General features: G+C 47.6%; 1 protein-coding gene across 9 annotated transcripts in view; it reads left to right on the top strand.

The window, feature by feature from the left end:
- The first annotated feature begins 10766 nt into the window (after nucleotides 1–10766).
- The window catches only part of TNRC6C (trinucleotide repeat containing adaptor 6C), a 101907-nt gene continuing 88661 nt past the window's right edge, over nucleotides 10767–24012 (top strand). For 7 of the 9 annotated variants that reach the window (XM_048323993.1, XM_048324001.1, XM_048324000.1 and 4 more), the window contains exon 1: nucleotides 10767–12199. The gene's annotated coding sequence lies outside the window, so the exon portion shown is untranslated. The remainder of the gene's footprint in view (nucleotides 12200–24012) is intronic. The other 2 variants (XM_048323997.1, XM_048323995.1) reach the window with 1 other exon arrangement.

Raw genomic sequence — 24012 nt, 5'->3', positions numbered from 1 at the left:
TTGCTTTGCATGTAGATTAACCACTTCAGAGAGTACAAAATAAACATTTTGCAATGCATGCATGTATCTTCTGGAAAAGATGAATAACTTGCTTCCACTGAGACAAAGTCCTCTTAACATCAGGGTTTTGTTCTAATCATTAGTGCCCGAGATTTTTTTGTTGTTCCCTTTTATTTCCCCTAAGACAACTCCTTACAGCGTTTGTTAACCTGAATTTTTAACACAATTAATCCTTATTTAGCCGGTGCATTCAAAATGATGCTCTTTATAAGTAACAAATAAATAGCCTGAGATTGTGCAACTTCCTTCTGGTGTTTGAGCATTTAGAAGATGCATCTCGATCAGCCTGGCTGGCTCTCAGTCGCACCAGGAGCACAGCCAGTGAGTTGCTGTGCACTTCATGGAGACCCTCCTTTAGTTTTTCTCCTCTGTATTTGTAGGATTTAAACTTTTTCCTGGCTTCTCTGTAGAGCGTTGTGTTCCCAAATGAGCAGGGAGCAGCGGGGAGAAACAGGCGTGAGCACGACTGCACCGGTGTGATGTACTTGGCCAAGGAGGTTAAAAACAACCTCATTGTTGATGCCCTTGCCATGGCAACCTGGTAGAGCCCCCGAGGTCCTGGATGCAGCACGCTCCACTTTCACCTTCATTTTCACTGTTAGACTGGAGCTACCCAGTGCTTGATTCAAAGGCACCAAGCACAAGTGAAGCCCTGAAACCTCAGCCAAAATCAAGCCCTGGGTGAGTGATGCCGAGTGGCTGCACTGACCCAAGGTGGTGGGGGACACGGGCTGCCTCTGCACCCCACGATGAGCCCCCAGGATGTCCCTCTGAGGATGTGCTCCCCAGGATGTACTCCCAGGATGTGCCCTTGATGATGTGTCCCCGAGGATGTGCACCCAGGGATGTGTCCACAGGATGTGCCCTGAGGATGTTATCCCAGGAGGTACCCCTGAGGATGGGTACCCCAAGATGCGCCCTGAGGAACTTATCCCAGGATGTACCCCCAAGGATGTGTCCCCAAGATGAGCCCCTGAGGATGTACCCCCAGCATGTCCCCCGAGGGTGTGCCCCCCAGGATGTGCTGCTGGCTGCTGGCTCCTCCCAGGCTGGCCCGGGCATGGCCCCAGCTCTAATAAGATCAGTCCTGTGGCGCGTTCCCTGAGCAGCAGGAACAATGAGCCTCTGTCCCACACGCTGCCACAGTGAGAACAAGAACCAGGCCGAAAAACAGAGAGAAAAAACAGGAGGAGGGGAGGAGAAAGATCTTCATTTCTGAGTGAAGCTGTGCCCGTGTTCGCCTCCTGCCTGGGCGAAGCTGAGCCACGCAATCAGTTCTCAGTGCTGCTGAGGGACAATATGGATTTTTGCCTTAACCACCTCCCTCCAGGGACCCCTTGCTCCTCTCATGCCCACGTGGCCCCTTTCCAGAGGGGTGACAAATTCCACATCACTGCAAAGGAATTTGCTTTCACTTCCAGAGATATTGGACCAGGCTGGGTGCAGCAGGGTGGCCCCTTCCCTATCGGCATCTCCTGAGGGGGGTTTGCTGTGCTGCCCCGGGGGCAGGGAATGCATCCTTCTTCTCCTCCTCCTCCTCCTCCTCCTCCTCCTCCTCCTCCTCCTCCTCCTTCTCCCATGAGCAAATGGAGTCAGTGCTCCAAACATGGAGGATATCCAGCAGTGAAATGGAGATCGATACATGGACACCACACTGTCCTAAACCACGGAGTCACAGAACGGTTTGGGTTGGAAGGGACCTTAAAGGTCATCTAGTTGAACCCCGCACCTGGAGGCGTTGGAACTACTTTTGCTGTTGTTCCAGGCTCTTGCCTAAATGACAGCTGCAGGTTCTTGGGGAATTTGGTCTTCCTCCCACCCTCAGGGCCGGGACAAGCCCAAGGCTTCCCACTGAGCTCCTGGCCTTGCTCCAGGCTGGGTCCCCTGAACACTCCTCACCCTCCAGGAGTGAGGCCACAGCAGAGCCCAGGGCTGTCAGCAGGACAGCGATGACCTTGGACCAGCCAGGTTGTGCCAGCCCCACAGCCTACGGATTTTCTTTGGAAAGGATTTTAGGAGAGAAGCTCTCAGGAGAAGGTCCTGAATCGTGCTCTTCCCTGCTGCTTTTTTGCCTAAATCTTTCCCCTGGGCCAAGCAATTAGTTGGTGTGACTCAGTGGCTTTGATGGAGCACTGCTGATTTACACCAGCTGATGAGCTGCTCTGATTTTCTTACAGAAAATCACAGTTAGGCTGTTACATTTAACCTGTACTAAACTGTGCATGAATGATTTATTGTGTACTTCTCATGCAAATGACATTAATAGACTCTGTCATACATAGGAGAAGATGCTAGAAGATTACTAAAAGCTGCTGCACTTAAAAATGTTTCAGAAGAAAATAATGTCTTATATTGTATCACCTGAGAAATCCATCTGATCTCCCCTTGAAACACGAACATGAGAGAACAGTGTGAAGGTTGTGCTGCATCGTGTGCAGTACCTTGAGGCTGTAACAGAGAAGCTACAAGAAGTATTTTAAAGGAGTATATATTGATACCCAGAGCTGCGTTACGAGCAGGGAGAGAGCTGTTTTCCTCACGTACATCGTTCAACCCGCCTCGTGATCCAGGAGTGTTTGATGACTTCAGGATCAGACTGCAGAGAAGAAACAAACCAAAAGCAGTCCTGTCTAATTAACTGAACATATTTACATGTGTAAAACTCTCCTGTAGTCCTCGTAATGACTAATGCATAATTATGCACAGACAAATCCCCACAGTAAACACAAATATTTTTGTTTGTGATTATTTATCTCAGGAGAGCTTGGCAATTTGTCAGGGCTTTGCTGAGCTTCTCGGCTGAGCCGGGCGAGGTGTGGGCAGCGGGCGACTGCCGTGGTCACTGCAGGAGCCCTTTCAGCCATGCAGCAATAGAGGAGGGCAGCTTTGGGCTCACAAAACGCCTTTGCATTGAGAAATGTAGATTTATGGAATCACAGAATTGTTTAGGTTGGAAAGAACCTTTAAGATCAAGTCCAAGCATTAACCCAGCACTGCCAAAACTACCACCAAACCATGTCCCTCAGCACCACAGCTACACATCTTTTAAATACTTCCAGGGATGGTTTGGATCAAAACAAAATATTTTGCAAGTTTATTCCAATTCCATGGAAATACTGTGATTTCTCCCAATTCTAGGCAACATTCACAACCTTGTCATTCGACAAGCCTCTCTCTTTTGTGTTGTCTCCCCCAGACTGCTGGGATGGAACAGGCTCACGTGTGCTCATCCTGTCTAGATGTTACCAGGTGATGTTTGTCCACAGAGAAAAGCCATGTCCCTGTGGCTCCTTCCTCTCTCCATGTTCAGTTATCTGAGCTGCAGGAGCTAAGTAGGTTTTGTCCTTTGTACTTTGACTTCAGCTTTTGCTGTCCTGGCTCACCCCAGGGCATTTCACAGCTCAGCTGCAGGGACAGACAAATCTCCCCTACCCAGCCCCTAACCAGGGCCTGTTTCATATCAGCCCTGATGTCCCTGGTTTCAGTGGGGCATCTGTACCAGAAAATCCATTGTGTTTTGATTCTACCCAGCACATTGTGGTGGTCTGGAAGGCTGTGGGGAAGAAGAGCATGGGGCAGAATCCCCAAGCCAGCACTGCAGCAGGTACAGGCAACTGTGGGAGTGTTTGCCCAGTGGCCTGAGCTCGCTGGACATGTGGGAGCTCTGATCCACCCCCCTGGTGTCACATCTCCTCCTCAACTTGCTGTCACCCTGTCTGGGAGCCGTGTCACATCTCACCCCACACCGATGCTCCTGCCTGAACCTCCCCAGGGCCACCAGCATCTCGGTCTGCTCTCCGAGCCCTCTGTGCCACGTCATCTTAATCCATGGAGCCATGCAACCCCCGGTGATAAATTCATCACTTACTCACTGGCTTTCCTCCTAAAATCCTCTTCAGGGAACAATTCTCCCATGTCTAATACAGTGACTAATTGATAACTTTCTTTAAGGGGACTGCACGATAACTTTCTTTAAAGCAGTATATTATGATCAGCGGGTTTTCCAAGGAGTGTGCTGTTCTCTTAATTCTCACCTTCATTATTTTAATACCTCTGTAAAATGGATTTCTAATGGATCTATATTGCCATAAAACTTTAGGGATGGTGGGTGGGTGTCAATAAATTCTTTGCAATCTGAGCAGCTCCGCCAGCCGGGTAGGGAGCAGAGTGACAGGCTCTGGGGAGAAGCCAGGTCTTGACTCAGGATTGCAGCTTCCAGCGGCGTGACCTTCCCTGATTTGACCCCGTCCTGCTGTTTCTGAACACCTTGCAAAACTTCATTAAGCAGCATGACTAGTATCTGTCACAAGTAATTCTTTCTCTCCCACCTCCTCACCCCAGGGATAAGTCATATCAGCTCTGTCAGGAATACAGAAGCTGCCCTAGGTACAATCCAACCCGAAGTGTTGATACCTGGTGAGTCTGTGCAGAGTAACAGTCATGACATCAGAGACATTCACCCAAAGTTCCCAAGGCAGGCAATAAATGTACATTATACTGGCATCAATCCCTTTCAAAATGTTCTCTGCCTCTGACAGAGAAGGAAGGCAGCAGCCAGGATGCCCAGCTTAATCAAAGAAAGAAAGAAGTGGATGTTACAGCCCTCTGAAAATATGGGAAGGCTTTAGAGAGGTCAAATTATTCCCATGTGTATCAGTCAGGACATTGGGAAAAGCTCTTTTACCACTGGATCCATCACCTGGTCTCACAAAAACTGCCCAAGAATCTCATTTTTGTCTCATCTATATGGGCTATCATAACTCATTTTTACCTTGAACATTGAAGTTGCTGGCCCAGCAACTGCTTGGAAAGGAGCTGCAGCTGTAAGCATTTGCCATTCTGCCATCCTTTACTCTGCAAAGCTCCCAGGATTAGGAGGTGATGGAGTGAGGGTGATGCCCACACTTAGCGCCTGTGATACAAAGAAATCCTCCAGCAGAAATGTTGGAGGCTGAAATCTGTTCTGTTGCCTTGTTCCACTGCCAGCATTAGATGACTGACATATGTCGTAAAAGTCCTGCTGCAAAACCCCACCAAAGGCTGGTTTGTCCTAAGGAAATGGTGTTGGGCTGCCACAGGCACTGCAGAACCAGTGTGGGAGCAATGCCTGGCCTGACGACTGGGGCTTATTTTTTAAATTAAGTATTTCCAAATTGTTTCACCACTGCTTTGATAGCTGGTGGGGTGCTAGAAGGAATTCTCCTGACCACTGGTTTCAGAAGAATTTTCATCCCTTAGGTGTTTCTTGGGTGCAGCTGTTTGAGCTGCCAAAGAAGATCAGACTGGTATACGCAGCAAATGAACCTTTTTGTGGCCTGCCCCCAACTCTGCTTTATTTCCATTAGGATGAGAGACTTGCAAACAGGTAGGAAAACCAAAAGCACCTTGACATTTGAGCACATCATGAAAACAGCTCCAGTGCTTCCCACATGTGCAGGAGGCTCTGTGTGGGGTGAAGATAAAAATCTACAAGCTGAATTTTAGCTTGGAAAAACCTTTTTGGAATGGCTTCTTTTCAGCAAAGAAGCACTGGCAGCTTCCTCCCAGTTCATTGAAATGCTGGGTAATCAGGGCTTTTTCCCTTTCTGCGGCAGGATTTTTATTACAGACACTTGGCTTGGTGCCCCTGTCAGCACCAGAGGTGACAACTCCAGTGTTTCACTGGGGGTTTGCATGCTCAGCAAGGGTTTTCTGTACAAAACCAGGGTTTTCTGTAACATCCGCAGCCGTGCCTGGATGATGAGCACTGTCTGTGCCACTGGAACACTCTGTGTCTTCCCTCTGCTTGTTCCAGCCCCCTTGTACCAATAAGTGATGACCTAAAAAACAGAGGAAGAGAGGCTGATTAATGGCAGTACTTTTATTCTCAGAAGCACAACGGGAAATTTGCATCCCTGCACATTCCTCCAGCCTATAGACTTAACTCGAGGTGCCACATTCACAGCTTCCAACCTCTAAACCATTGCTTCCTCTCCCCCAAAACAACCTATAGGGTAAATTATGGGGTGAGCTATAGGGTAAGCAAACCCTGGGCTCTGAGCCCTCAGGATTATGTATTTATTGTAAAACAGCTATTGATAATAAGCAGAACGTGTTATCACTGCTGCTGCGGCAGGCAGGGTAGGGAGTCATGTGCTTCTCGCTCGCTTTTTGGCCTCAGGACACTTGTGTTCCTGTTTGTACAATAGCTCTGCTTGGAGAGCAAGAATAAAAAATACCTTGTTTTCCCCCCTGCCAGATTGCTGTTTAGCATCGTGCTACATCTCTCTCATGGGAAATACAGGTTAGACACTCTCAGCTTGGGGAGGGATTGAATCCAGATGTTGTGTTTTCTGGGAAAATGTTTCAAGCATTTCGTTGTTACACAAAAAAAGGGGAACCTGGCTCATCCAAGGCAGGGGTAAGAGGTGAACTGTCAGACTCCTGTGATGATGCTCGCCACAATGGGTTTGCTGATGTGAAATGTGTGGGCCAGACAACAGGAGGAACCCGGGTACCAGGGTTTCAGGAGCCCTTTCTGCTTCGGGCCAGTGCCATGGAGAGGATATTTCACAGCTAGGTACAACCATGCTGATGTGGAGGTTTCACAGCAGGGCATGGTCCCAGCAAGTGGGAGGAAAGTGTGGGGAAAGAAACATAAGTTATGCAAGTGAGTTTTTCCAGTAAAAAATGATGTATAAGTTCAGTACAGTTCATTAATGGTTGAATCAAAGATCTTTGAGGTCTTTTCCAATTTAACAATTCTATGATTCCATGATTCTATGATTCTGTTTAAGTGTTCACCCCAAAGACACAATTCATGGTAGGGTGGCCAGGAGGGATGTGCTCGCATCCTTCAGAGGGACTCTGTACAAATGTCTTGGACTTTCTTACTCTCCTCGGAAAACTCGGCAAGAGCCCATGGTATCCTGGATCCTGGCTGCCCAGTGCAATCTTGCCCACTCAGCCTCTGAGCATCAGCTCAGACAAGGGAGAGCCTTGGAGGTGTAGCTTCACTTTGTGTGGGCTCTGGGAAATGCTGTTCAGCATCAGAGACAGGATTGTCCTTAAGGAATGAGGTTATGCCATTGGAGCATGGCCAGTGCTCGAGTCAGGCTTTGACACTAATTTTGTGTGCGCTCATTATTGCTGGGTAAGAAGTGCAAGAAGTGCTTGGTGACGATTTTGTGCTCGGTTGGATGATACAAAACCAAGCAAGAGGTGTAAAGCCTGCAGTGGAGGAATATTTTGCCTCGGTGTGATTGAGCCACCCCAACACAGCCCTGAATGTGTGAAGACCTTTGCTTAGCTCGGCTTTGTCACTCTCAGCAGAGAAAACACTGCATCTGTGTGAGTGCCTGGCTCTTTGTGCTCAGAGCCACCCACCCAACGTGGGGACACTTTGGTCACAGCCCTTTCCCCGAGACACAAGCAGACTGGGGAAGTGGAGGTTTACAAGGCAGCAGCGGAATTCCTCCTGCTCTGCGAGCACTGAACCGCTGGCATCATCTGTCCCTTTTCCTCCCCTTCGCACCAGCTCACATCTGTTCTTACTCACGTGTGACAAAAAGCCACTACCTGAGCGCTGGGGGGAAGGAGAGGCTTCAAAGGCAGCAGCGGCTCCTGTGCTGGAGCAGCTCTGGAAAAGCACAGCTCAAGGAGAAGCCTGTGCCCTACCAGGGTCCTGTCAGCTCAGGCTGAGGGGCAATTAGGGGACAGATGTACCATCCGTGGTGACAGCAGCCACCAGCTGGTACAGAGCCTCAGCTCATGGTGCTGGGGGGGCAAATGTGCCCAGATCTATGTGAGCTCCCAAGGAGAACAACCAGGGGAGTGGGAGGGCAAAACACCAGCAGGAGAGCAAAGTAGGGGGAAAAAAATCAAAATTACATTGGATAAAGCCCTGTATTCATATCAATGGTAGAAGAGCTCAGGTAAGATAGGAAAGGTTTACTAGAATGTGTTTTTACCTGTATTTTAGAACACGGGTGTCAAACACAACGGGCTCTCTGTGTCTGTGGGGCTGTGGTTACATCATGCTTTTGATGGTAATTTTGCCAGGGCCAAGAAAAAAAGATTAGTACACAAATCACTTTCAGTTTTATTCCATTTTGACATTTCAGGGTCTCCAGCAACTTGGCACCACTCTGCGAAGCCAGAAATATTTGTGTGTTAAAAGTGTGTTTTGAATTACAAATATTTCAACGTTCACAACACATAATTTAGGGAACCAGGAACATTCCTCGGCGCAATTGCCAAGCAGAGTTTTTGGTGCGGGGCAGCCTTCTGTAGGTGCACGATGAGGATGCTGTGCCATAAGCAGGGCGTGTGGCCTCTTCTGTTCTGCCTCTCTGGAGTGGATGGCTTATCAGGAGAGCAAAAGCTCCTTGGAGAGCAGCAGTGATGAGCTGCTGCTGCTCCGGGGCGGGTTGGGAAGGAGTCTATAGGTGCTGACCTACATTTAAGCAAGGAGAGTGAGGGGAAGCTGAGCTGGTCCTTGGGATGACACAAAGGCATTTTCCCTCCAAGCCAGGTCTGCCACCATCCTGGCGGATGAATTCACTCCCGGTGAAAGGTGCCAGACTGACATTCAAAACGTGGAGGGGGAAAAAAAGAGCCTTGTTCTTAATAATTCTTTCCTTTCTTTGTGCTGATGAAGTACAATGGGACATTTAAATCTGATTTTTATAACATTTTGCATCGCTATAGATCACGGTCTGACCTGGAGAAGACACTTTGTTCTGACTACAATGATCTGGTATTTCATATTTTAGTGGTTTTTTTCGTCTTCCCCATAGCGTTTCTGTTGCATTCTGGCACAATATGGGCTCCCTCCAGTGGTCAAGGGGATCCGGGCTCCTGGTGTCGTTTGCCCAGGGGCTGGCATCACAAATGCCAACAGGAATCATGCTGGGGGTGTGCTTCTTTCACCCCAAATCCTCTGCTGTGGGTGCCGTCCCACCGGCCGCAGTAACAGCCCTGCTCTGTAACCCGTGCTCCATTCAGATTTAAGTGGAACGGCCTGAGCAAATAAAGATTCGGGCTCTGGATTTCCTTGCAGTTCCCAAGACGTTCGCTGCAGAAGGGGGAGAGGAGGCAGGAGAGGAGAGAGAACCGGCGAAGATCTGCTGAAAGACCCAGACACAACAATTTTTAGCTAAAATGACTCATTTTTTTTTGCATTCCACTCTTCCCGTGGTATTTTGAGACCAGATCCTGACTTTCTCCTGACAGAAGCAGTTAATGTGGTTATTGTGGGGGAAAAGTCAACGCTACCACTCTGAAATGTGACATTTCCATCTCCCCTCCCCGAGGTGCACAATTCCCGGCGGCTCCGCCGGCTTGCTCTCAGCCACGAGCGCATTTTAAACACCAGAATTCTTTTTGGAGGCACCTGGGTAGGACGGGGATCCCCTCCGATGGCCAAGAGCCCAGCAGGGCTGTGCAGGAGGGTGTCCTGGAGGGCTGGGCGGTGTCCAGGGATACCCCGAGAGTGTCACCCAGGGGTGTCCCTGCACGCTGTGCTCACAGCTCTGTGCACACCTACAGCTGGGTGGATGCGCTCGGACACACCGTGCACACTGCTCATGCCAGGGCACGGATATATCCAGAGGGATGGATGTTTAAGGCAAGGGATGCTGTCAGAGAGGGGGGCTGCTGGAAACTCGGGGTGCAGCAGGACCGTGTTTAATCCCCCCTTCCACCCCAACAGAGCCCCAGCCTGCGGGGGCGTGTGAGGAGGGGTGAAGGCACCGACACCCATTTGCAAGGGGTGGGGGGGAAGGCACCCTTTTGGGGAGGCAGCCCCTTTATACCCCTTTGGGGGGGTACAGCTCTCCTGCCACCCCCGTCCCCCAGGGTGAATGCGCCTAATGCTGCTCGCCCGGGGTGTGCGTGTGTGTGAACGCACCGACACCCATTTGCACGGCAGTGGGGATGAAGCCCCTCTGTACCGCTTGGGGGGGGCCGGGCACAGCTCCCCCGCCCCTTCCCCCCAACCTCCCGCGGGGGTGCGCGACGGAGGGGTGGGTGCTCCGACGCCCATCTGTATGGGGGTGTGTGCGCATGAAGCCCTTCTGCACCCCTTTCGGGGGGGGGGCACAGCCTCTCTACACCCCTTTGGAGGGACACATCTCTCTCGCCTTCTCTCACCCCCCCACGGCGGGGGTTTGTGCGGGGGAGGGGTGAATTGGTGAATTAGTGAATTGCCGTTCGCACCTGCCGTTTGCACGGGGAGGTTGTGTGTGTGTGTGCGAATGCATGGGGGGGGGGGGGTGACCCCCCTGCACCCCTTTAGGGGTGGGGTGGGGGTGGGGTGGGCACAGCTCTCCTCCCCCCCCCCCCCGCCCCGAGGCGCGGGCTGCGCGCGCGGCGGTGGCGGGAGGGCGCGCGGGGGGGGGGGGGGGGGGGGGGGCGGAGTAGGGGGCGTGGCCCGCGGCGCGCGCGCGCGCGGCCTCGTCGCTGTTTGGCTGCGGCGGCCGCGCTCATTTGCATATCGGCGGGTGCTCCCCCCTCCCCGCCTGCGTCACGTGCTCGGAGGGCCGGGTCGGGGGGGGGGGGGAGGGGGGAGCGCGGCACTTCCTGTTCGCGGCCAGCGCGGGAGGGGGCGCGCGCGGAGCCGCCCCGCGGTCTCGCGCTGCCTGGCGGGGCTCTGTCAGTCAGCGACAAAATGGCCGCGGCGGCGGCAGCGGCGGCAGCGGCTCCTCTGCTCCCCAGGGCGGCACCGGCGGCAGCGGCGGCGGCGCGGAGGAGCGGGGGACCGGCCCGGCAGCACTGAGCCCGGCACCGCCTGCCCTGCGAGCGGACGAGGCGAGAGCGAGCGGGAGAGACGGCGAGAGGCGCTGCGTCCCCCCCCCCCTCCCCCCCCCCCCTCAGCAGCCCGGCGGACCGACCGACCCTGCCCGAGGCGCTGCTGCGGCTCCCCGGGGACACGCCGCCGCCTCGGCTGCCCCGCTCCCCGCCGACCCCCGGGTCCCAGCTCCCCCCGCCGCCCACCCGGGTCCCTGCCGGATCTCTGCGGAGGACACGGAGAGAGCCGCGGGATCTCCCCCCCCTCCCCACCCCCGCCTGCCCGCGGATCCCGCTGCGAGCCAGGCACACAGACTGTCGGGTTTCCCCGCTCCCTCCTCCCTCCGTGAAAGACTTTGCTGGATCCTCCTCCCCGGATCCCCTCCCCGCGCTCGCTCCTTCCTGCGGGAGCGGCTGCAGGATCCTCCTCCCGCCCCGGATCGCCCGCGGGGTCCCTGCGGAGCCGCGGACCCTCCTCCCCTCGCAGAGACACCGCTGGATCCTCCGCCCCCCCCTGGACCTCCCGGCGGGATCCTCCTCCTGCCCGCAGCCCCATGTGAGACTCCGCATCCCCCCCGTGCCTCCGAGGTGGTGTTTTATTTTTTTTTTTCCCCTCCTCCTTTTATTTTGAAGGGGGGATCCATCTTAAAACTCTTTTCTGGATCCCAGTTTCTCTTTTTGATTTGCACTTTTTGAAAAGCCCTCAGATGCTCCTCCATGTGGACTGAGAACCCATCAAGACACACACACGAGAACTCATCCCGATCAACTCCAAATCCTGGCTTTTCGTGGGTTTTGCTGCAACACATAAAAGCAAACTTGTATTTAAGACACACTCGTGCAAAAATTTAGCTGGGGACTTGAACGTGTAGTTTGTCTTGGTTTCTTGGTCTTGGTTATTTTTTTGTTGTCTTTTTTTTCTTTTTCTTTTTTTTTTTTTTTTTTTTTTGCTTCACTGGAAATCGAAAGCTTGTTTTGGAATTGGACCTGCTTTTGCTGCACTTCTCTTCTGGGCTGGATAACACTGAAGCTCTTTGCTTTTCTACTTGGATAGTGTTTTCCTGTTGATCTGTTGGGTTTTTTTTCATCTCCTGTGTGGCAGACTTTTTTTTTCCCTGAGGGGGGTAAACAAACGACGACGACAACAACAAAAAACTTAATTTTTTTGGCCGTGTGAGATTTTTTTTTCGTATTCATATTCGTGAAATTACGGGTACACTTACAAAAAAATTAAAAAAAAAAAAAAGCGTTAAAAATAAGAAAGGAACACGTCAGAAAGACCCCTACACGGTAGACAAAATACTCACTTGTTTCCTTACAGCAAGACTGAATCGAAAGCTGCCAAAGAGCCCCATAAAGAAAAGACTAAAAGGTAAGAAGGGGTAAGAGCCTCTCTTAATCCGGGCACGGTGGAAGTTAGCAGGGGAAGAGACCTGCAAAGCCGGTGCATTCCTCCTTTTTCACAAGTCTAAACTAGATTATTATTATTTTTAGACTGCTTATTAGTCAGCGAAGCAAGAACTACCCCCAAAACATTTCAAAATCCATTTTATTTTTATACAATTCTTTAAAATGTGATCAACCTCCGGATTTTTTTTTTTTTTTTTTTTTTATTGCTAGAATTAATTCCGTAATTTTTCTCTGTCCGGAATCGCTGTTTCTCCCTGAACAGCGAGCAGAAAGTGCCATTTGTGAACATGTTGTGCTACTCAGACACGACATGAAGGCAGCTTCTGCTGCAAGGCATGAGCGTGTGCTCTTGCTTTAGAGCTTAGACGTGTGAAAATTATCGCAGAGCGGGTTGGAGATGATCCCAGGGCTGGAAAATTGGCATGGCCAGCGGTGCTGTCCTGTGGGCGAGCACACGAGCTCCAGCTTTGTCCTTCATGGCTGCTTTCTCTTAAAAGTTCAATATCTAGATTTGGGTTATTTTTCCTCTTTCCCGCCACGTAATGAGGTTGTGGGGATCTGCAGTAATTTTCTCCTGAGTATTCACAGAGAGATCTTCGTCTAAACCTGGAATGTCCAGGGGGAGAAAGAATATTAAACAGAGTTTATCCTTTTAACTGCGACACAGAAGGGGAGGAAAATGGGGAGGGCTCAGTTGTTAACCTGAGAAATCTTGAAACACTGGAAGTTTATTAATTGTTCTAGGCTTCTTTGTTTGTATCACAAGTTTGTGTCAAAGGTTAATCTTCTTAATATGTAATTAGTTGGAGGTTCAATTATGGGATTTATTGAACTCAATTGGGTTTTCCTCCCTGTTTTCCCATTAAAAATAATACTGCAGGTCTTTGTGGCTAGTTTATTTTCTGCTACAACTCGAGTGTATCTGCGAGAAGAGATTTATTCAATTATTCTAACAGCCAGTTTAAATTTAGAAATAATCTTTGGGACGTCATACCCGTGTCTGTTGCATATTTTTCCCTCTCGTTTGCATATGTATGTATCTGGTGAATTATGCTAATTTATATACAGAAATTTGCTGTGGACATTAGGCCGGTTAAGGTAATTAAAATTCCAATAAATCCCGCTGTTAGTGGGCTGGTCGGTGGTGCAGAGCTTTAAATCAGGTGGGTGTCGGTGGTGCTGTGGACCTGAGGACAATGCCAGAGCGGAGGAGCAGGAGAACATCTGCACTGCTGCTGGATGCACTGGGAGAGCGAGGCATGGCTTCCAAATCCTGCCCTCATTCCGTGCGGTGGGTGGGTTTTTTTGGATTCCCCGACGACTGAGAATTTAAATGCAGTTTCCTCTCGGATGTTACATTTTTTAAAATAATAATTTAGAGAAAGTAGTGGGAAGGTACACACAGATTCTCACTGCTTCCCCTGGTGTTTTCCAAGGAAATAGGAGGTGACTTGGCAGTGGGTGCAACCTGTGCTTAGCACATCACAGAGTTTTCCACAAACGCGGTTCCTCGGGTTCAGGAATCCCTGGGATGTCTGGCTGGCTGCTCCTGTGTGTTATTTGTGAGCTCAAAATGGTGTGCTGAGGAACAGCCCCCGGATGCGCTGGCGTCCCTGCTCTGGCTTCTGGAATTCTTTCCAGAACGTGAAAGCATCAGTGTTAGCCGTGGATACCCCAGTAAGGAAACTGCTGCAGCCTGTGGAGGCTCGGTCTGCCCTGGGTAGCCCTGGTGGTGCTTTTTGGGTGAGATTGCAGAATGCCGGCTGGTGGGTAACCTAACCTGGCTGCTTCCGAGCCCGGGACTCAGCCTGTGAAAAAGGCTGTAGTAAATCAGATTAATTTGAACTTTTTTTTTTAGGGAAAATGAGTGCTTAAGGGCACCAGCAGTAGAGCAATAAAGCCTTGTGTGGCTTTGTCCTTATCTTCAAAGGGGAACGGATCATTTCTGACTGGAAGTGATCTGCCTGGCTTCCTGAGATGAGGAAGGTTCATTTCAGTCCAGCCCCCGGAGAACAGGTGCTGCCATAGGGGAAGCTGCTGGAGCCAGGACTCGCTCCAGGGCAAGAGGGATGGGTATTAGTAGGGGCTGTATTTTAGGCAATATTTTATACTTTTGTTTAAAGGTTTTGTTTGTAGCAATGAAAGAAACAGGGCAGACAAACCTTTTTATTGAGAGCTCCTCTGGATTGCAGCAGGATAGATTTAGGGTGTATTCATGTTCCTGTTCTATGTGTGGATTCCCATATTGATAGATTTAAGTCTGGGTACCCATCAGACTACGAGCTGTTGTGTTACACACGGGTGGTTTGTGTGTGCTGTACATCAGCTTTACAGCACATGGATTATTTTGGTGCAGGGTGTCAGTCCCAGTGCCTGGGAATGTCCTTGTGAGCAGCCTTGGGCTGTGCCATTTCCCCGCTGGCCACAGCAGAGTGGAGTTTGCTCTGGGACACTGCCCTTGGGCTAAAAACCATTTTGGGGACTTGGAGGTTCACCCTCAGCCATGGCATCTTGGCTTCTTCCAAAATCTGTCTCTGATCACCTGTGCGTGGATGGGTTTGCTCACTGCAAAGCCTGCTGGACCTGGCTGGGATCAATGAAAACCCCACCTCTCCGGCCTAATTTCTGGTTTCTTTTCCAGGATTTGTCTTTTCTAATAAGATAACACACTGTGCTTTTGATTAGTTGAGACCTTTCACTGATGTTTGAGGGAAGTAAGGTAATTCTATATTCTTTTTGCTTGAAAGAGGTTTTTAAGACTTTGAAAATAATGGGATGAAAGTTCCTTAAAATGAGAAAAACATAATTGGGCATAAGACTACTTTTAATCTAAAGATTCTATGTTGAAGTTCTCAAAGCTCCCATGTTCCATACCTTGCCAAGTATGGACTAACAATAAAACAAGGTAAAGTTTAAGGTTTTGTCAGGCAGGGGCTTATAATCTCCTTGTGTATTGGAGCCAACTGTTGCTGAGTGGCAGCCTTGTAGAAAGCATAGATTTAAATTAGTCTAGAAATAAAACCACTTGTTTTTCCGTTTTTCATTCACTTCATTCAGAAAGGCAGAGAATTTTATTGACAGAGTTACTGCCTGCTGTTCACTCAAATTGACCTGCACTTCTCCAGACAGTTCAGATGCTCCATGCGATGGAGACTCCTTTTCTCTTTCGTGTTACATTTATTAAAAGCCCAATGGCAGCGTTTACTTTCAGTTTTAGCTGTGAAGACTTAACCAAGAGCGGGGGATGTGGGAACGGGTAATATGTTAACTTAGCAGCTGGCCTCGCCGAGATAAACATGCGCTTTTCCAAATGCTGTCATCTGGCCCCTTTCCAAAACAAGCTGAAGGAGGAGGTCAGGGGTGGAGCCATCCCCTGCTTCAGTAAAAAGAGGCTTTCATTTGGAAAGAATTGCCAGATCTTATTGACTACAAGAACTGCAGATTTAAAATAAAATGACCAAACCTTTCCTGAGTAAACCAAATGGTCTCTCTTGATTACTTAAATTTAAGTGTCTTGTTACAGTGCTGCTTCTCTTTGAAGGTTCAGCTGCTTCAATGCAGATTGCATATTGCTGCTTTTTAAAAAAATCAGTGCTTTATGTAAGACTTTGAACACGAGAACTGATGAAAAATGTATCATCTTTGGCTGCAGTAGAGACCTGCAACACAGAAGTGCTATTGTTTTAATTGTTTAAAATTCAGATTACAAGATAATGGTAATACCATTAGAAGGTTTCCCCTTGGCCTAGGAGCTGCAGGTAGGAGTGTGTCGATCCCTCAGTATTAAAGATGAATGATAAGGAAACCTCTTAAATGCCTGTGACGCTGCAGTCTAGCCAATTTAGGATCAGCTGATGCCTTCTAGTGATAATGGCTTGAGGTTTTCAGCTGTATTATGAAGATATCAGCCAGGGCAAATAGTGTTTAGAAGAGAAGTATACTTTATTGAATGGAGAGATGATCTAGAAGTGACATTAAATTGCATTACTAAATGATCTATGTGCTCTGCACCATCTCTTCACTGGCAAATGCTATTGGTAAAATGAAAGATGGTTATTCTTAATGTATGAAAGCAGAGGAATCAAAGTATTATTTGATCTCCCTTTAGGAATCTGTGCTATTTAGGAAAATTGTCAACTGAAAGCATGGCTAAGTTGTACATCTTAAGTGTCAGAGGGAGATGTACTTATGCTTATTTTATCATTACTTAATCATGGTTAACTTCACTGTGGATTCCCAAACACAGTTACAACTGTGTTTTCTGAAACTTCATTTGTGCACCTTCCTACCTTGTAGGAATACCTCACGAATATGTTTTAAAATCTCCCACCCAAGATAAAAAATTCTGGATTTCATCCTAAACAAACTGCCTGTTCCTGCACAAATAGTCACCGTGCTCTTTGAGGTCATGTCAAAGATGGTGGAAAATGCAGCACTACCTTAAAATATGCATCTGATTCTTTTGTCTTTTTTTTGAAGTGTGGCATGTCTCTCTCTTCCTCCCAATAAAAAGGCTTCTGTCGCTGGAGGCAGCTGTGAAATGACTGGCTGTTCGTGCATCTCAAGGTTCAGGGTACCAGGCAAATCTGAGTGAGTTTTGGTCTCAACCCTGGGTGTGAATCAGCACTGTAATTTTTCAGCACTGAGGTCTTGAACGTAGTTGTAATTCAAGTTCATAAAATATTAGGAGCCCTGACGGTCCTGAGGTCTGGTTTCTGGAGCTCTTCCCCGTGGGTTTGCAGCCAAGGATGGCTGAGAGCGAGAACAGTTATCTGTGCTGCAGCAGTGATGCTTTATGGCTGGGTGCCCAGATTGTCTGGCTTTGCACACAGCTTTATAGTTTGCCTTTGAGGGCTGTGGAGGAGGTGGAAGTCATTTGTAATAAACAGCTATCTGCAGCCTGCTTTTTCTGGGTTTTGAAATGTACAGCCATTTAAAAAATTGTAAGCTAGATGTACATTCACTTAGATTTCAGTCCAGAACTTCTATGTTTTAGGAGCTCGATTAGGAGAAATGGTAACAATTGCTTATTGCTTTGTATTGAAAATACCTAATATTTATCCCTTGGATGTTTGGGCTGCTTTTTAAGCTCTGCATTGCTAGACAATGAGGTTTTTCAGGTTGGTTTGTTTTTTTGGTTGGTTTTTTGTTTGTTTTTTTTTTTATTTGAGAGAAAAATTGACTTGTCAAATCGGTCGGCATCCTTTGTGGTAATTAAGCCCCAGAGAAAAATACGTTTATATATCTCAAAATAGTTTTCATGCAGCTACCAGCTATAGGCTCATTTAGGAAAAGATAACACCCGTCTCCCTTCCACCTCAAGGAAAACAACCACCCTGGGCTATGTTTAGTGGCTGCCCATGGGTGTTTTCCGGAGGCAGATCCGTTCTTCCCTCCAATTCTCTCCCCCCAGCTTCTTTTTTGTGGGGTCTGTGCATGTTTTCCCATGCTGACTTTCTGAAGGGTTGGTGGTGCTCCCTTTGTTATGGTCTTGCCCAAGAGGAGTCTCTTAGAATGGCATTACCTGATTTTTCTGAGATGTGCTGCTTTCCTTCCTGTCCCTTTCCTCCCTTCCTGTGTTCTGTATGCTCAAAGTTTACAGTTTTCTCTCTCTCATCCTGCGTTTCCAAAGCTTTCTGATGGGAAGTGGGAGAGCTTTTTGTTTGATGGAGGGATAGGGAACACTTGCCGTGGCTTGGATACGTTCTGGGTGGTCAGTACGTCCACAGATCGATTATTAGTCCAGGCTGACTTCTGCCAAGTCTATTTTAAGCTCAGCCAGATATCTGTGTTGTGTCAGTCTGATTTCAGTCCTGCTCTAGCCTCCGACTCTCAGGTCTTTTAGTTCTTCAGAATTCCAAAGTGTTTTCATGGCTGATGCTCCCGTCATTCATTGGTGCTGACAATGGAGATCCTTGTTTTTAAACAGTAGCTGGTTACTGGTAAACAAAAGAGCATCAGCCCAGTGCTTTAACACAAACCATTCTAGAAAAAAGGAGCAGTTCAGGGAGAATGCCAAGGGAAAAAAAAAATCAGCTGTACAGATGCATAATGTGCTGACTGCCATTTTCCTGTGTTCCTACAAGGTCATTAATGGGCCATAGAAGGTGGTCTTGGGTGGTGTTTGTAATGTTTTTGCTTGAACTCAGTGTATGTTCACAGTAGCCTTGAGGATGATACTGCACATGAAATATGAAGTTAAAAACTTTAATGGCACTGCAGGCATAACCTAATGGGGGGGGGGATGTGTGTAAATCAAGTAAGTCTCTTTACACAAGTGTTTTACCAAAGGCAGTCTGGAGCAGGATTCCTCATTATCCCTCTGCTAACATCATTCTGTCGATCTGCAGGTCTCAACTTTCCTCTTCTCTCAGTGTTTTTACTTGCACTTACCAAGTGCACAAGCTTACTTAACAAGAGGAGAGAGAATTGCTTCCAGTGTTTGTGTTGTCTGAATTTTTACCACAGTGTCAGCTTTGAAATGGGTGCTGCACTTGAAATTTTTTCTTTTACAAAAGATGCCCCATCTCTGCAAATCTAATCATCCTTATCTCCTTATGTTGTCGTGGCTGGAATGCTGGAAGTGCCCAGTACTATACCTCATTCCTGTTTCATGATGCAGAAAAAATTGCTTTTAGTTAAAAATAACCTGTTGGCATACGTGTGCTGTTCACATCTTTCTGCCTGTTGGTTTCTCTTTGCTGATGTAAACTATAATGAAGTATATGTTTACCTTAAGTCTTTCAAAAATAAATTAATATGGAAGATGTAGCATCCTCTGATAGGGAAGGAGGAGAGCCTCATGGTAGCAAACGAAATGCTATTTAATGTTTTCGAGTATGATCATAATAAAATACATCTGTCTGACCCAGGTGTGGAGCTAAATTTGGTCTCTCACAGTAATAGAACTGCTGCTGTTAAGGAGCAGAGTCTCTGTATAAATAGCACTGTTTTGGGTGAAAGATTTATTATCTGGGACTTGGTGGAGCTTGGTGAATGTGTAATTTTTACTATTTCTATTTTTCTAATCAGTGTCATAGAACTCAACTCCTTCACTCTGGAAAAGAATGGTCCGAGTAAGTCTCACTACACCAACAGTACATTAGAGATGTCAGTCTTTATACTCTGCTACCGCATTTACATGTAATAATTGAATAAAGCAATGGTTGGCTTAGTGGATGGATGTTTACATAATGATTTGCTTAAAAAAAGACCCTCAACGTTAATTTTTTCTTACATTTGTGAGAATGAAACTTGCTTCATAAATTTTTAGGTGAAATACTGCAGTGATGACAAAACTCATTGCTTTCGAAGCCAACAACCCAGACTGATAGATGTAATCTGTTTTATCTGGGTGATACTGCAACACTGATAGTCCAACTGCTCTGAAATTGTGCTTCCATCCTCCCCCATCCCAATCCCTCAGTCAGCATCCAGACAAGCAAGAGCTGCTCTTTCTAGAATTCTGTCTGCATCTACTGGTCAGATAACGTACTTGGAGACATATTGGATATATTTCTGAGAATATTTGCTCCCCTGGGTGTTCCATGCAGTAAATGAAGGCATGAAATAGTTGTTACTAAGATCATAATTGACCATAAATTGATTTCCAAAGTGGTATTTACTGCAACTAGTTTTCCTGTCCTGGAAGATCATTTATGGCTATTTCCTTTCCCGATCTCTCTCCCACCCTGTCTCTCCTCCCCCACGGAGCTGCTATTCATTTGCTAAGTTGAAAAATGGATGATGGCCCATTCTGATGCTGGGTCTGATACTCTAATTTATGCTTTTACTATGGAAAGTGAAGTAGAGGAACAGAGAAGTTTATTTCCATTAAGTTCATCAAGTTTTAAGGATTACCCTTTCAGCACTGCAGAGCTGATCTTTTAAACTCTGGTAGGTTTGTGGAAGGAAAGGTGCTAGCGTGGATTATGCTGTTTCCTTAATTTTGGATGATAGGATAAATCTTTTACTGAATCCAGTTTCCAGCCTAAAGATAGGTACAGAGTAACTGTTTCTTATCTTATTCAAATTATGTTACTGTCTTAATTTTCAAATTTAAAACAGCATTGCAGCTGAAGATACAGTGGAACAAAAACTTACTAGCTTCAAAATGTATTAAAATCTTCAAAAAGTGTTGTCTTTAAGTTAAATGACATGATCATGGTGAACAACATGTTTTGATTTTTGTAGTTAAATACTAGGAGTGTATAAAGTGCACAAACCAAGTAGATTTTCTTCATTTGCGTTTAAATTTTCATGTATTTGCAGTGCACAACTTTTAGTACAGTTCTATTAGTCTATAGTATGTTTTGTCTTCCTTGACTTGGATCAAATTTGGTGTTAACCTCCTGCCGAGAATTCCAGGACCCCTGACATTTTATTGTGACTCTTGATTAGCTCACCAGGGTTCCTGCTAAGAATTCTTCTTTCACTCATTTGATAAATTGAATTCCCTATTCACAGTGCCTTTAAATAGAATGGTATTTGGAAAACTTGAAGACAACAGCTTGAATGTTCAATGAGCTCACTCAGCAAATTTAAAAATGCAGAAGAAGGAAATTATGGGTTTGTGTATTCTGAAATCTTCTAAAAGAATAAACATTTTACAAAAACTTAAATCTCCATCATCGTATTTGCTTTAAGTGTATTTCCCTTTTGGTTTCTGAGACAAGGAGTTCTTTTGACATCTCTTTTCCCTTTTGCATCTTGTTTTGCCTTGTTGTGTCAGGAGCTGTGCGTTCACCTCACCTGTCCATGTGGGACAGCTATGGTGAGGTGACACAGTACAGAGGGACTTCAGCTTCCCAAGGCAGTGTGTGTGTTGTGGTGTGGAGAGAGAGCACCTCGTCCTTCCCATGCTGGGCTCTACAGCATGAGGAACAGTGTCCGTACTTCTTTCTGATCGTCATCTTGAGACACCCCTTCCCTGTGAGGCCGCTGTCCTTTGACTCCCCCATCCAGGTCTCCCCATGAGCTTCCTGGAGTCAGGGCTGCAGCAGTGTCCTGTATCTCCCACCATTTGTGCCTTCTGAGGTGACACCTGGAGATCTCAGTGGTGTGGTAGCAGAGGCTCAGCCCCTGGCTTCCTGGAGATTGGCTTCTACAGCTTCTGCCACACATTTGGGGTATGATTTTAATATCACAGGAAATCCTGGCCTGGAGGGGACCGTAGGTCATCTCAGATGGGCAGATGAGTGTTTAGGTTGAGTGACACATGTGTGTCTGGTCACTGCTGCTCCTCACTGTCTTGCTGGTGTGTGGTGTTCTTCTTAGACGTGCCTGGTACAGTTTCCCTGCCTGTGGGTAGGAATGAAGGAAGTGTGTGTGCATTTTTCCACTGTGCCTGTGGCCGGAAGTCTGCCTAAGGGTAGGTATTGCTCACCTTCCTGGGCCTGTTTTAATTGCACTGGAACCACTCATGAACATGGACACCCAGTGGTGGACCTGTGTGCCTCTGCCTGCTCTAAGCTGGGTGTTTTTTGCTGAAGATGTCAGCATCACCTTCTTCCCAGAGTAAGCACAAGAGCAGCACCATAAACACATCTGTCTTCAGGGTAACTTCTGTTTCCTACTTTTTGATGCTGTAGGTTGTGTTGTCCAGCTCCACCTATGTGAGAGCACCAATCTGATCTTCAGCTCTGGCAATAAATAAGTTCAGTGTGCTTTCACCTGCTGCTGACAAAGTGATTTGGCTCAGAAATAATTGAGTACTGGCACCTAACTGTGATGGAACGGGGAAAGGAGGATTAGGTGTGCTAGAAATCCCTACAGGCAAAACGGTGCATCATTATAGTTACGCAAACTGGCTTTTCAGTCTTTTCAACAGAGGAGCATAAAGGCTTAGCTGTGCTTGCTGGAGGGCTCTGAAGGTTTGCTGTACAGTGCTCCCAGCTGTGGCCTGTCCCTCCTGACCCTGGTACTGCCAGACAGGTGACTGACTGACTGACTGACTCCATCAGGCTCCATCCCTGGGAGTGGTCAGCTCTGAGCCTGCGTGGCAAAACATCCCGTGGAGCTGCTGCTTCTCTTCCAGTTTCCTGGCTGCCTACATTGCAGTATCGCTGTGCAGCTGCCCCAGGAAGCAGTGCTCCTCTAAAGAGTTCTTGGAGTTCAGCTAAACAGAGCCAGCAGCTTGTCCGTGGATTGCTTCTGCTCCCGGGTCAGCTAAAGAGTGACACTTGGTCAGTGAGGGGGGCTTCTCCTCTGCTGGCACAGAGCTCTCATCTTCTGAAGTATTTGCAGAAACCAAAATAGCCAACAGTATCTGGAGAGACAAACATGCTGTGCCCTTGCTGAGCTGCTGGATTCCAAAGCTGTTTTCCTTTGTGCATTATGTCCCAGGAAGACTGGGGACGAGCTGTGGAGCAGATGCCAGATCAACTGCTGGTAGCTATCATCAGGCCTGGGAGGGAGGCAGTGCTGGGAGAGTAAATCTGGTTATCTGCACTCTTCACAGTGTGTAGCTTAATTTTTCCATCAGTCCGTGTTTGCTGGGGGAGGAGGGTTGTTTTTTGTAGCATGTTTCTTGCTGTTTGTAGCCTGCTTTGAGTGGTGAATTTAATGCAAGCTTTTTTTTGGGGATGTGGGGCTTTTTTTCTCTTGGTCTTTGCACAGCCTGAGTGGTGCCCATGGTGGGGTACTTAAGGTCTGCTGGGGTGTTGTCAGCAGATTGAGGGAGCAAATTCTGGTATGGTTCGTGCCTGAAATGCATAAATGTGTGAAGTTTGGTGTACAGTATTCTAGCCCATGCCCAGATTTACCCACTGACTCCTTAAGCATGTTGGAGCTTGTGTGTACACTAATAGCCCTGCACTGTGGAGAGCAACACCTCCACAGGAGAGGGGATGTGCCTGTGTGGTGGCATCCCTATGGGATTATCTACATGAATCTCTTCATTTGAATTGGAACTTCCATGACTGATCAAGTGATTGTCCTCACTTGCTGTGCTTTGATTGGCGTCATGTGTCTTGGAGTGCAGTTATCAGATTCCTTTTAAAGAAAACCTCGCTGGATGATGAGTTCCAAGGGTGCAGTTAATGCTTTCTGCATGGGAGCAGGCTGGAGCCAGGCTCCACCTGAAACAGGGATGGTGTGAGTAGGAAATCCTCTGCAGCGACAGTTTTGCTCTGCAGATGCACTCTGGTGTGCACTACCTAGTAATGAAGGGGTAACAAACATCTGAAACATTCCCATTTGTACTCCAGTACTCTAATCAGTACCCATCCCTCTCAGCTAAACACACCAGGAGAAACTGGAGTGTAAACAAACCCAAAAGGAAATCTCTAGATGAAACACAAAAACTCCCAAGTCCTGCAAACATTCTCTGCGACTTGGCAGTGCTCAAATACGGGCTCTTCAAAGTTCTGGCTTACCAGTCATAGTTCATCTGCATCCTTAGTTTGTAAAACATTTTCTTCTCTGGAATTTCCCCCCTCTTCTAGTCATTGGTAATAACCAGTAGAAGCTGAAACAAGGCCAGGTCAGTGCGCTTTTGAAAAATACCTTGAATTGAATGGTAGTAACTACCTATTCTGCTATATTTTTCTTCTAATCTAATCTGCTTGAGTGGTTATTTACCTTACGTGTACATAAAGGAGGGTCACAATAAGTTAACACTGGGTGAACTGGACACTTCCAGTGGGAGTCCAGGTCCTGCAGCACACACCAGCTGGCATTCTCCTTTTCTTGCCTTGGGGTCCTGCCAGGATTTTATTGCTCTTCAACCAATAGTCCAAAATGGCCTTTTGGAAACACTGTGTGCTACTGCTGGAA

The sequence above is a fragment of the Corvus hawaiiensis genome, chromosome 19 (assembly GCF_020740725.1).
Source record: "Corvus hawaiiensis isolate bCorHaw1 chromosome 19, bCorHaw1.pri.cur, whole genome shotgun sequence".
In the NCBI taxonomy this organism is placed as follows: Eukaryota; Metazoa; Chordata; class Aves; order Passeriformes; family Corvidae; genus Corvus; species Corvus hawaiiensis.
The sequence above is the reverse complement of the archived record's forward strand: the minus strand, read 5'-3'. Positions and strand labels throughout refer to the sequence as shown.